Below are 10,682 nucleotides of genomic sequence, written 5' to 3'. Positions count from 1 at the left end.
AACCGAATATCAAACATAAGGCATGTTGCCACATGTTTAAGAATATACTGGTGAGCTAGTTCATTCATTTTATTTGGCGATGAAAATGATTTTGATTCGCACTTTCATCGTACTGAACTTCTCATTCAAAGTGACTGCAGGCTCATTATAGTGGGCTCCTTCCTCAGTAGTAACGGGTGGTCTACTATTTGCATAAGCCAACTGGCCTCAGAAGGAATTACAAACTGGAGCCAGCAGTCCTTTATTGCCGGATTCATGTCAATACCTCCGTCTTGTCAGCTTAGCTTCAGACATGCAGACCATTTAAGTGGAAGAGTGAGCCAGCATTAAGGAAGGATTATAGAATCTAAGAGGTTAAACATTGCCTGACCCGCTCCTTTTTCCGCCAGCAGGTGGACTGATCGAATGTTTACTTCATATGTGGCCGGATTTTCCTTTTTTGTGGTGAACAGTATTAATTCCAGAGACTTTTGAGAATTAGCTTTAGTTTTGAATTCAGTCACATTTCACTGAACAAACTTTGCTAATTGTACAGTAAATACTGTGGTTTATGATTGTAGTCACTAAATAGTCATATCAAGGTAACCATGCTTTGTTGTTTGACTCGTACTATTATGCAATCAAAGATTTAGGGAAAAGTGAGGGTAAAAAACTGTCAGTGCATGTTTATTGATTAAACCCTGATGAGAATAGCAATGTTGGTTTAAGAAGTCTTGAGCAATTGAAATTGTTTGTTTTTACAGCTCCCTGCTCTCTATCTAAAAAACTCTCCTTCAGATCTCAAAAACAATAAGTGTACTTTATCTCACCCTTAATTCCACTTTTTCTCTTAAACCACATGCCCCCTTCATCCCTCTCTGTGTCAATCAGTCTGTCAGGCAGTCAGTCAGACAAGCAGGCCTGTGCACTGTCTCCCAGCACGCATGGAGCCAAGGAATGGGCGAAGCGGGGTGAGTCATGCTGCAGGAGCATGCTACTGGATGTAAAACAGAACAGTTGTTTCCTGCTGAGTCAAACCCACAGCTCTTATTAAGTCATTATGCGGTAATTAGCCTGCGTGTTAGCGGATAGGTAGCGTAGCAAGAGAGCAGTAGTAGTAGTCTACTGCTGGAGTCTGTACCCATATCAGGCAGATGTAAACTCGGGTCTCCCGACAATAGTCCGTGGGCTGCTGGCTGTTATTTGATCAGGTTATTGATCCAATCTGTTCTGACTTTGACATGCAGCATGCACACTGGCTAATGCTTGTGTTTTCTTAGACTGGCAGGTTAGGTTACGGTTACAGCAGGTCATTCTGTGCTCGCATTAGTGTTTGGCTGTGAGTCCAGACCAGGTTCTGGCAGTGCATCTCGTCCACTCAGAGTGATGAAGACCCACTGTGCGCGCGTCTGTATCCTAGCAACAGACAAGCCCATAAATCAGCAGCGAGGGAAGGGAAACGCAGGACAGGCTAGAGACAGACAGAGAGGGTCTTTTCAATGTATGAGCGTTTCTCAAATAAAACCATCCCCTCTCTCCTCTTGTAGCCCTCCTCTCCTCTCTTCTCCACTTCACAGCGCAAACACCGCAGCCATTCTGTTTCCACATAGGCAAGGCAAGGCAAGCTTATTTATATAGCAAATTTCAACAAGGCAATTCAAAGTGCTTTACATAAAACATAAAAGGCGTCGAGACAAAATGTAAACGAAACACAAGCAATACAAAAAAAATATTTAGATAGAAAGAAAGAGTTACACAGAAAATAAAAAAGAAGAAATACAAGAGTAAAAGTTACAACGCAGTGTGAGAGTAATATTTGATTTAATAAAAGGCAATGACAAACAGAAAAGTCTTCAGCCTTGATTTAAAAGAGCTGAGAGTTGCAGCTGACCTGCAGTTCTGTGGGAAAACAACATAGAACAACAAGTAATCAAACAGGGCCCATGAGGCACGCAGAGGGGGCAAGTGGATGACATTCAAAATATGAGTAAAAGTTAACCAGTATCAGGAGAAACTAACAGCTTCGTTCACACTATGTAAACAGTAAGTAAGTGGTTAATTCATATAATGCCTCTGTGGAGCAGATGTCACTATGTATAAAAGCAAACAACACACATAAAATTCAGACACAAGATTTATGCACAAAACTAAACAGGTCAGCCCAAACCACTGGGTCTTGAGCTTCTTTTGTAAGGTGTCCATAGTATCTATAGATCGAAAGAGTGAGTTTTAGGGATGAAAATCTAATTACTGTATACAAATGGGAAAAAATAAAAAATGTAATCATGTTTGAAACTAAATTTCATTGTATAAGTGCAACACTGTGCCTTGTGCTCCAGACAGGGTCGACCCTGTCGCTCAGTAAACTTGACTATGTTAATGTTAATGTAAATGTTAATGTGTGTTGGACTATGTTGTTCTTATCTTTGCTGATGCAAAAATGGAGAAAAGTAGTAAACTGTGTTCAACAGATAACCTTGACATTAAACCACCTGAGAACTACTGTGAACAAGGATTTTGGATTGGACACCACGCAACTTCAAAGGAATAGTTTCTAGTTGGGTTGGAGCACAACCAACTACTGATCAGAGGAACCTCAGTGACCTATCAATGTTATATAGTTTATTCATGTAGGTGTCTGCCTGACCTGATCACAACCATTACAACGACCGGATTGTTTGTCAAGATTTCTTCAAGCAAGTGGCAAATCTGCTCCAAAGTATTTTGGCTGGTGAACGCATCATCTAATCTGTAAATTGTTACAATCAAAATATGAAATATGGTTTAAAGTGTCGTCCCCCTTTTTATAATCTCTTTTGGGGAAACACATCATTGTATGGCGGAGATTTACAAAAGTCTCCATGAACTGTGCATCAAACCTGATGCCGCTGTAACTGCTGACTATGTAAGCAGCCAAAACTACAACAATTACATTTGCCTGAAATGACACACAAAAAAAAATTCACAATATCACAAAAATGTTTTTACAGTTCATTGAGTTATAAAAGCTGATGTATCGATTATAAATGGAGACTGACTTAGCAAATAGATCATGATGTACATGAGGAATACGACTTATTTGTCATTCAAGCTTCCACTCCACTAAAGTGACAGAAAAACATCCAATCTATGCAGACTGATGAGGAGAGCATAGCGTTTCTTTAAATTGATACAAGAAACGAACACAAATGTCATATTTGTATCACGTTTCTATATGGTTTTACCCCATTTGAGGTTCAGTGCTTTTTTAATTCTGTAGTCTCACTGTGCCTTCATCTTATGCAATGGTTTAATGGCACACAACTGGCTGCCCAACAGCAGTTTGTCTTGTGCTCAACTCCTCAACTCCTGTGTAATGGTGGTGGATGAAAACACACATTGCCATTTTCTTTCCTCAATTACTATAAAAAGATTTTGCACTACATTTAAATGGAAACCTGACTACTGTTTCAAATATTTTTTATTGTGAAACATAAGCACACTTTGCAATACAGGTTGTCGAATGGACATGAAACCTGACTACTGATTTCCAAAAGTATATCCATTCATCCGTTCCCTGTCATTTCGGCTGTGTTTTGACCTAATGACCTTACCTCTCTACCTGGGAAATCCCTAACTGCGCCACCAGCAGTATCCAGCACTCTGCCTCCATTTGTGGTTAATAAGACTGGCATGCATCAAAGCCCTGGCTGGAACGAGATGTTCTGAGCTGTCATGAGCTGCTGTGAGGTGTTATGATGTGGTGTTATGATTTGCCATGACCTCGGGGGTCATTTGTCACCAACCTTAATGTGGTAGCTCTGAGTGAGTGTTGATGGTAAAAAGCTTCAAGGCCTGGAACCGAACCAGCGATGGGCCAGCCAAGGCAGCAGCTGCACGCAGCACATGCGGAGCTGATGGCAGGTAGAGCAGGTGCTCTCCTCCAGACGAGGGCTCTTATCAAGCCTTAATGACACAAAGATTATGATTGGCTAGTAAATATGACTTTATATTCATTAATATTTTCAGAGAAACTTTAATCCTGATTTGGAAAGGGGTGCCAAGGGGAAAGGTGACGAAAGCAAGAGAAAGAAAGAGCCAAGAAAAACTGATGATTAATTAAATATATGCCAGTGATCTTGTGAGATCAAAGGTGAGACTTTTAAAAAGGGGCTTTTACTGTCCCCGGGATATTTATGAACAGCTTGATTTTATTTTCTATGGCTTTGTAATTACTAGTCTGTGTAGTTCAAAAGTTGATGCCCCATTTCCCTTCCATTAAATAATAGATGATAGTCAAAATGCATGTCATTTCTGCAATGATAATTTTCCATCTTTGAAAACAAAACAAACCAAAAACATTATTAGGTCTTTAAGCCTCAATTATATACTGTATTATACGTTATCATCATCATATTTTAAATCTAGACTGTTTTTATACTAAAGGTGAGGTGTGAATTGAATATCCTACGCATGCGACAAGCAACCTTTACAGAAGAGTACAAAAATATGTGCAACAATGCCATCCCGGCCTCCACACAATCACAGTAATACTCACACACATCACAGAGCAACCACAGATTATAGGCCACTTCTTCAGTAATTGCTACTGGCCAGGCCTAAGGCATAATCTTGCAATTTCCTCTATGACGCGAAAAGCATGCAACTCCATATAGGCACCCAGCTCCACATGGATCCCCACGTTCTTTTTAAACTTGGAAAGCATACTTGTGATTCCCCAGATAAGAGATTAACCTTTACCTTCAGTGTGTGTGTTTATGTGGCATCATTTCCTTGTGGCCATGACCACCGAGCATTTCCCTTCCTCCTCCTCAGCAGACGTCATTCACCTTGTTGCATCACAGTGGTACGCCAGCTCAACCACATGACCTCACAGTGACAGATGCACCAGGAACCAGGTCCCTTCATCTCACACAAACATGTAGTATACGGCTTACAAGCTAAAACATTTGTTTTGATTGAATAGTTTGGTCAATGTTTGGCCCGTCGTCTCCTTGTGTTGCCAACCATGTGGCTCACAGCTCAGAGCTGGTGTTGGTTCATTTAGGTTAACATATGCTCGCAGACAGAAACTCAACCAAAATACTTCAGCGTTGAGGGCTATTGATACATTGATAACCTGTGTCGGTGACAACTGCTAATTAGTGGGGCACAACCTATTCTGGAAAGTGCACTACCGTTCCCCTTGATGGACAAAGAAGAAACAATCAAGTCGTCTCCACCAAGCACCTGTATTTCCAATGCAGGGCCAGTAGAGCCTGAAGAGAGAGCTTCTGACTACTACAGCCATTTGGGATGGCAACAGTGAAACCAATAAAACCAAGCTAGAGCTGCAGGGGAAGGTGTGCAGTCTCTGAATGAAGCCATGTCATCATCCAAACTGCTGAAGAAAAGTGGATGAAGTAGCACCTGCACACAAACGCAATGCTCTTTCATGTTCAAATTGGTGCTACATTTGATTGCTGTCATGTGGCTATAATGCCTTGAGGCTGGTTTGGTTTGTTGAACCAGGAACACCAATCTTCTTCCTTGTTCCAGTAACAATACTTTGTTCTCCAGAATGAACTAATCTGCATAATCATCATAAGCTGAACTACCAGCAGTTGCTGAGCCTAAAATAACTGTGCAGTCATTCCAAAACAAAGACTACAAAAAAATGTGCGGACAGAGAAAAGGAATAAAGAGATGGCTGTGATGAAATTGGAAAAAGAGATCTAATAAAAAAGGAAGTAAAGGTTGTCAGATGTGGAAGGTCAGGCATTTTCTCCCGTGTTGGTGCAGGACGCTATTGACCCCACAGATCACCATTAAGTTGCTGACATTCTGCAGACCCGTCTTCCTCTGCTTTCTGTCCCGAAATGAAGGTGTGATGGAGTGTGTTGCCCTCAACATCCTTATCAGCACAGCGATGTCTTTGCTGAGAGGCCCAAAGAGACGTTGAGGTGCAAATCTTGTCTGTTCAATGAAACTGCGTTAATTGGACTATTTAAAAATAGCACATTCAACAGGTCATGCACTGCCCTGCTTAATGATCTACTTCTTTTAACAGTACGATACCAAATAGGCCATGATATGTGGTTCTATTTTATGGACTCTGAAAGGAATGTGAACCAGTTGTATTAATCTATAAATGAGTTTTAATAGAGGAATTTTGTTTTAAAGATGTGTTTGACTTTTTATGGGGTGTTTCATAAAACTTGAGAGAGAAGGAAGAGTACAAGCTTAATTTATGAATTAATCTGCAAACACCAAACTTCAAACACTTTATTACCAAGCACACATATAACCCTTTATTGTGTGTTCTTTGTTGTATGAGGGACTTTCAATATGGTGGAATGAAGAGTCATAACAGTGCCATGTCATCACTCTATTTTTCCCCTAACAAGATCTGCAAAAGTGAAATTTGAAACTGAGCATCTATAACTATTATCCTGTCTCTGTCATTTAATGAGTCGTTCAGTGAGAGACTTTCAAAGTCAGTAAAAAGGGGAGGATGGAAAGTCTGCTGCCGGCACCATGAGAGCTAGACACGACACTGACACCTAGTGTTAGAGCAAGTAACTTGGAGAGCGTCTCACAAACTGCTCACATCAAGTTTATTAATGATGTATTACAGCAACACAAGACAGCACCTGTAAGTGATACTTCAGAACACAAGAAGAATTATTTAGGTATGAAAAACATAAACAGAGAGGTTGCAGTTCATTGTATGTTTGTGTTTCCCACGCCGGATTGTCAAAACAAACAACCGAGAAGCTTGAACCAAAATATGAATTAGCGAAGAGGTGAGTGATGCTGATACAATTGAACATGACATTATTCCCAAAACCACACGGAGACAAACACACATGCCATTATATGTCTTACACACAAAAATATGCACACACACACACACACACACACACACACACGCATACAAGTACAGTGAGCCTCTTAAAGCCAGAGCAGAGAGTGATAATTATGCGTGTAAATTCCAGGACCCCTCTGAGCAGCTCTGCTGGCTGGTGTTGAGAGCTGTGTCCTACTGGCCCTGCTGCCAATGGTAACCCACAGACAGCCAGCTGTCACAGTTTCAAGCCCCCCATCAGACACTTTCACTGCATCACTGAAGTGTTTGCATTATTCTGCATATGCAGAAATGTGAAGACATATGTGTGTATTTAGGTTGGCGTGTGTGTTGGTGTTTGTGCAGTACCGATGAGCACCCATAAACATGGATGCACACTGATGAGGAAGCACCCAGGCACGCGACTCATGTATGAGTGAGATTTCAGTGATGAGTTTCTGGAACTTTCAACCTTGTAATTTAATTCTCACCAAAGGGAAAAATTAACAAATAATTATATTTGGCAACAATAAAATAAACCCAAGATACATACATACAGTATGTTACAAAGTCTTCATCAGTGGCTGGAGATTACTCAGATTTCAATTTGCTGACGAAGGCTGAAATGGTTGAAAGTTCCAGCAGAAAACCTGTGTGTGTGTGTTCATTAGGGATTGTTTTGTCAAACTACTAATTCAAAGGTCAAGAATGAGCTTTGATTCTAAACATTCATATTGTTCATGATATTGGTAACGGCATTGAAAATAGAGTCAAGTCTTTTTAAAACACATTTTGATGGAAGGAATATGTTATAAGTTAATAAGAAGAAGACATCCATAAGTTCGGACGTTAGCCATACTAAAAATTGAACTCTATGTGAAAAATCATGAAAGGTTTCCGATATAAGCATGCTGCGCAAAACTTTTCAAATCCTTGCCCATGGTGGAATGACAGCTTTGTTGTATTTCACATATTTGACATTCTCTCTGTTTGTTTACTGTGAATAATATCAACAGGAGATCTGATGTTTGATGGAGCAGTCATGTTACTTTGTCTAATTGATTACATTTGGAAACAGAAGTTTCGTAACAGCATCTCAGTCTAATCTCCAGTCAGTGGCCGAGTTTGCAGTAAAATCCCTCATAAAAAAATTACAATGGATGAGTTACACTATATAACCGAAGCAGGCAATGAACACCCGTTCGTGCATTCATTCAAATCAATATACACCCACACTGACGAGATGGCTTAAAATGTCCGAGCTGACCTCTTCCTTCAATGATCATCCCATGAAGTCCTCCATGAGGTCAGCACGACCACCACAACCACAGAAAGAGGTTTCTACTCCCTCAGTTTCTCCCATGGGAATTACAGCAGCATGTTTTCCCTTTCTGCTGAATGTTTATTCTGGTAGGCATGGTGGTGGTGTGATATCTGAGGTGCAATGAGCCAAGACTGCCATGAACACATTCCTCTCTTTACCTGACTGATGAATGTTAAGCATGTAGGTAATAGGAGTGCTCGTGAACCACATCAAAGCCACACCTCTGGGCCACACCTCTGTGCACCTCACCTAGCTGTAGAGAAAATGCTATGTGACAAACATCAGGCTGAATTCACATATTCACATCTGCGTCTTAAAGCAGGGTGTCTGGGATGCTGAAAAGAAGAACACAATTTATTGAACACAGCTCATGTCTGGCTGGGCAGATGGCAATCACATAATGCAACTATTTTAGCATCACAGTGGCGAGCAGGAATCAGCTGGTTTAGTCTGGGAGGTGACTAAGAGGCGCAGAGTAGAGGGAATAGGGAGCTCTGTGGCGACTGGCCTGGTCTAACCTGGCCTATACCAAGCTGTCAGCAAAGAGGCAGATGAAAAACGCAGCAGAGGGGAGAAGAGGAGGGTGGGTGGTGGTCTGATTCCTGTTACATCATCTGTAGCTGACAGACTGTGTGGCAGACTTATCTGTCTGTGGTCTCGGGTGGCATTTGTCTGGACAAGCAGTGAGTCACACTTTCTGTTTACCTCAACGTGAACCCATCCCTGAAGCTCCTCATTCGCCATCCAACAGCCTCCATTCACCAGCCGCATGAGGGCCGGTAGCAGGGTGGCTTCCATCCGCGGGTTGGCATGCGATGCCAGGAATGTGCTGTGCCCACACCTTGCTAAACCATGACACCTTTCCTGTGGTGTAGGAGCTGGTTCCTTTCAAAAAGCTCTCAGCTGGAACCAGGAGAGTAATTATAGCCCTTCTACTGTAGCCGCTCTTCCTCTGGAGCAGACGTGGGTCAAACAGTGTTGAAAATACTGTTCTACTGTTTGTTTTCGCCTGCTGAGGTGCCAGATTTGTAGGATTTGCCACATAAGACAATAAATGAATCCAAGGCTGTTTAGACAAGCACAGGAAAGTGCTTGGAAGAAAGTTTATTACACTTTTCACTGACAACTTAACAGACTATCTGATTTGACCTGATGTGGCAAACCCCAGCCACCTGGTTCGCTATGACTGTTCAAATAAACACAAGTCTTTGCTAATATCTAGTCTGCTATGTAGAGGAGATTTACACAAAGTCTTCTCAGTTTGGCACTGAGACCTGTAATAGAAGAGGGAAGCTTCCACACATTTACCAGTGTTTTAGAAACTTTACCTGACATTAATACTGAAAGTTGTCCATCAGTGGCTTTTGAAAAGGATGCTGTCCTCAGCCAGAAACAAACTATTAAAATACAATGAAAGTCATGATAATATTATTGTTGGTTGCACATCATGTGAAACAAGAGGAAGCGTTTTGTCAAAATAATCTTAACACAAGGTCCCTTTATCATCAGATTTCAGCACATCTTATGGTATTCATAATAAAAATCTAGAAAGTGGCGCCTGATAAGTTTATTTTGTCAAACCACTAGAAGAAGAAAAAGTATCTCGTAACAGCACCCAGTGCCCTCCTAAGTATATACAAAAATTGTTATACGTAACAGTAATTTTGGTGCTTTGCACTTGAATCTCAATGACTGTTTCCCAGTTTGTGATTTCATTTTAAATTTGAGTTTTGGACATTTAGTTTGTATCTTGAAGAAAAAGCAGTGGGATGACAGTAGGGTTGCGTGTTCATATCCATAGTCAGATAATCCTATCGTCACAAACACAACAAGCAGCACGCGTCAGTGTTGCAAACATCGTTAATATGCAGGGGATGCTGACGTGAAACACGGTTAATTTAATTTAATTTAATTTAATACTACAATTAATACCAATAACAATAAGTTAATACTTTAATAGGAAAACAAGCCAAATGTCATCTTGACACTTGCAAATGCATAAGCTATAGGTGATTGCTCTGAAGATCGTCAATCACCAAGCTCATCATCCATCGGCACAACCCTGGATGACAGGGATGATGGTCACTCTGGGTGTAGTCAACACTGCACCTTCCACCTCCATTAAGTCACTTGAGCTTTTCCTCATATACAAAATGACTTTTCAAACTATTATGGGGAAACCCTCTGAACATATTAACTGAAACATTTCTTTTATTACTGCAATTAAAATTTTCAATTTCTTTAATAGATTAAACAAACGAGATATGAAGTGTTCATTAGTGAGCTTTATAAGTCTTAGTAGGCATTTCCTGTTATCTTCAGATGGAGTCAGGCTAGCTGGTACCCCTTGTTTCCAGTCTTTGAGCTAAGCTATGCTACCCGGCCGCTGGCCCCAACTACATGTCTACTGTACAGATATTATAATGGAACTGATTGTATTTTCTAACTCTAAGCAACAAAGCAAGTGTATTTTTTCAAAAATGTTTCCAAGTATAAGGACAAAATAAAATTAAAATATTAAAAGACAGATTACATGAGAAGTAATTTAGTTTC

Source organism: Seriola aureovittata, chromosome 10, assembly GCF_021018895.1.
Source record: "Seriola aureovittata isolate HTS-2021-v1 ecotype China chromosome 10, ASM2101889v1, whole genome shotgun sequence".
NCBI classification, from domain to species: Eukaryota; Metazoa; Chordata; class Actinopteri; order Carangiformes; family Carangidae; genus Seriola; species Seriola aureovittata.
Note: the sequence above shows the minus strand (reverse complement) of the source record.